The sequence below is a fragment of the Pteropus vampyrus genome, unplaced genomic scaffold (assembly GCF_000151845.1).
Source record: "Pteropus vampyrus isolate Shadow unplaced genomic scaffold, Pvam_2.0 Scaffold37, whole genome shotgun sequence".
NCBI classification, from domain to species: domain Eukaryota; kingdom Metazoa; phylum Chordata; class Mammalia; order Chiroptera; family Pteropodidae; genus Pteropus; species Pteropus vampyrus.
This window is the reverse complement of record NW_011888818.1, coordinates 6,000,016-6,003,803: the sequence shown is the minus strand read 5'-3', so window position 1 is coordinate 6,003,803 and position 3,788 is coordinate 6,000,016. Positions and strand designations below refer to the sequence as shown.

The 3,788-nt window shown below is 29.7% G+C and overlaps 1 protein-coding gene across 1 annotated transcript in view; it reads right to left on the bottom strand.

Moving 5' to 3' along the window:
- The window catches only part of TACR1 (tachykinin receptor 1), a 250,379-nt gene that overhangs the window by 205,071 nt on the left and 41,520 nt on the right, over positions 1-3,788 (bottom strand). The window lies entirely within an intron of this gene.

Here is a 3,788-nt window from a genome sequence, read left to right as displayed (position 1 = left end):
TATAAAATACTATATGATAATGTATAATATTATATAGTATTATACATTTATTATTATATATATTCACCCACAATAATTGCACATGGTTTAGAATGATGAAAAGAGAAGGCAAAGTCTAGGATTACTCCAGGATTTCTGATTTTTTAAATAGTTTTAAATAGCATTATTGATTACAATTAAGAAACATTATTTCCAATATGTTTTTTGACCATTTTGAGGGTTAAAATGCTAGCTCATGTCACTTATCCATATTCTACTAGAGGTTGCATGTTTTTCTTGCTTCTTTATGTTAACTATTCATAGGTAGAGGTGTAGATATAGATATATGTAGATATAACATCTTTTATACACACACACACACACACACACTGATCTTTTTATTGCAGTAGAAAACACATAACATAAAATTCACTGTTTTAGCCATTTAAGTATGCAGTACAGTTGTGTTAACTATATGCCCATCATTGCACAACAGGTCTCTAGAACATTTTTATCTTTCAAAACTGAAATTCTATATCCATTGAACAATTCTCCTTTTTTCTCTCCCCCAAGTCCCTAACAATCACCATTCTACTTTCTGTTTCTAGGAGTTTGACTATTTTAGATATCTCATATAAGTAGAATCATGCAGTATTTGTATTTTTGTGACTGATTTATTTCACTTTGCATAATATCCTCAAAGTCTCTCATGTTGTATCATGTGACAGGATTTACTTTTATTTGAGGATGAATAATATTCCATTGTATTTATATATCACATTTTCTTTATCCATTCACCTACTGAACATTTAGATTATTTTCATGTCTTATCTATTACAAATAGTGCTGCAGTGAATATGACTGTACAGATACCTCTTCAAAATTCTTTTTTCAACTATTTTTGATAAATACACAGAAGTGAGATTGCTGGATTATATGTTATTTCTATTTTCAATTTTTTAAGAAACTTCCATATTGTTTTCTACAGCAGCTGTATCATTTTACATTCCCACCAATAGTGCACAAGGGTTCCAATTTCTTCACATACTTGTCAACATGTGAGTTTTTAATAATGGCCATCCTAATGGATTTGAGGTGATATCCAACTGTGGTTCTGATTTGCATTTTCTTAATGATCAGTGATATTGAACATCTTTTCATATGTTGTTTGTCATTTATGTATTTTTTTTGAAGAAAAGTCCATTCAAGTCCTTTGCCTATTTTTTAAATTAGATTGTTTGTTTTTTTGTTGTTGAGTTGTAGAAGTTTTAAGGTTTGATGTAGTCTCATTTGTCTATTTTTGCCTGTGCTTTGGCATCATATTCAGAAAATCATTACCAAATTTAACATTGTGAAGTTTCTATTCTGTTTTCTTCTAAGAGTTTTATAGTTTCAGGGTTTACATTTAGATCTTTAATCTAGTTTGAGATCATTTTTATATATGGTACAAAGTAAATATCCATTTTTTTTTCTTTTGTATATAGATATTCAGTTTTCCTGGCCTCATTTGTTGTAGAAACTATCCTTTCCCATTGTGTACCTTGGCACCTTTGTCAAAGATCATTTGGCCATATATGTGAGAGTTTGCTTCTGGGTTCTCTATTCAGTTCCATTGGTCTATATGTCTGTCTTTATGCTAGTACCATACTGTCCCGACTACTGTAGCTTTGTAACATATTTTGAAATCAGGATGCGTGAGGCCTCCAGCTTTGTTTTGCTTTCTCGAGATTGTTTTGGCTGTTCAGGGTCCTCTGAAGTTCCATATGAATTTCAGGATTTTTTTTTTTTCTATTTCTACACACATTGGGATTTTTGCTGGTAATTACATTGAATCTGTAGATCACTTTAGGTAATATAGACATTTAAATAATATTAAATCTTCCAATCTAAGAAAATGGAATGTCTTTCCATTTATTTGTGTCTTCTTTCATTTCTTTAACGTTTCGTAGTTTCATTGTACAAGTTTTTTGCTTCCTTGGTTAAGTTTATTCCAAAATAGTTTATTCTTTTTGGTGCTATTATAAATAATTTAAAAATTTTCTTTCTAGATTGTTCATTGTTAGTTTATAAAAATGCACTGATTTTTTTACATTGATTTTGTATCTTGCAACTTTGCTGAATTTTTTTATTAGTTCTAACAGTTGTTTTTTTTTTTTTTGATGGAATATTCAGGATTTTCTACATACATACAAGATCATGTCATCTGTCAATAGACAATATTACTTCTTTCTTCCTTATTTGAATGTCTTTTATTTATTTTTCTTGCCTGATTGCTCTGGCTAGGACTTCAGATACTGTGTTGCATGGAAGTGACAAGAATGGGAATCCTTGCCTTATTTGTTAAGGAAAAAACTTTCAATTTTTCATCATTGAATATGATGTTAGCTTACAACTTCATATGTTGAGGTAATTTCTTTCTATTCTTAGTGGAGTGTTTTTATCATAAAAAGGTCTTGAATTTTGTCAAATGTGTGTTTTTTTTTTCTGCATTACTTTAGATTAGATTATCATGTGGTTCTTTCCTTTATTCTGTTAATATGGTATATTACATTGATTGATTTTCATATGTTGAAACATCCTTGCATTCGAGGAATAAATCCCACTAGGTCGTGATGTATAGTGCTTTTAATGTGTTGTTGAATTTGGTTTGTGATTGTTTTATTAAGGATACTTGCATCAATATTCATCAGAGATATTGGTCTGTAGTTTTCTTTCTTCATACTATCTTTGTCCGATTTTAGTATCAGGGTAATATTGGAGTCATATAGTGAATTTGGAAGTGATACCTCCTCTTCAAATTTTTAAGAATGTCAGATGATGACTTCACTCTTGAATTCTACCAAACATTTAAAAAAGAATTAACACCCATCATCTCAAATGCTTTCAAAAACAAACTAAAAAAAAGTATGTGTATTCAGAAATTTTTATTTCTTCATGATTCAGTCTTGGTAAGTTATATGTTTCTAGAAATTAATCTATTTCTTTTAGATTATCCAATTTGTTGGCATATCAGTGTTCGTAGTTGACTCCATGATCCTTTTCATTTCTATAGCATCAGTTGTAACGTCTTCCCTTTAATTTCTGGTTTCCGGTACCTGAGTCTTTTCTTTTTTTTCCTTGGTGACTAGATAACGATTCACTGAATTCGTTTATCTTTTAAAAGACCAACTCTTCATTTTATTTATTTATTTTCTATTTTTTATCTATTTAATTTGTTCTTCCCTAATATTTATTATTTTATTTCTTCTGCTAATGTTGGGTTTAGTTTGTTCTTTTTTTCTAGTTCATTGTGAAAAAGTTTTATAGCAGTAGGTAAGAGGTAATGTAGGAGAGTTCTATAAAGGTAATAGCTACTCAATAATTTTTATTGTCTGTGAGAAGTGATAATGCATGTCAAATCACAAATTAGTGAGGAAGGGAAAGATAATTCAATAAATGGCTTTGGGGTAATGGATTAACTATTAAGGGATACATCAAATTATATCTTTACCTAATATAATAAAACAAAATAAATTCCAAATAGATTAAAGAATTAAGTACAAAAAATAACTTCCAAATTAAAAGCAAGAAAAATTAAGAATGCAGCCAATGTTATTTTTATTTAATGTTCTTATGGAAACCCTGGTCAATAAACCATGATGTATCTGAAATGAAGTTGAATATTGGAAAAGAGGAGACAAAATATGAACTTTGGACTTTGGGTGATAATGATGTGTCAGTCAGTGCAGTTTCATCAGTTGTAACAAATGTGCTACTCTGGTGGGGGATGCTAATAATGAGTGAGATTGTGCTAGTGTGGGAGAGGAAGT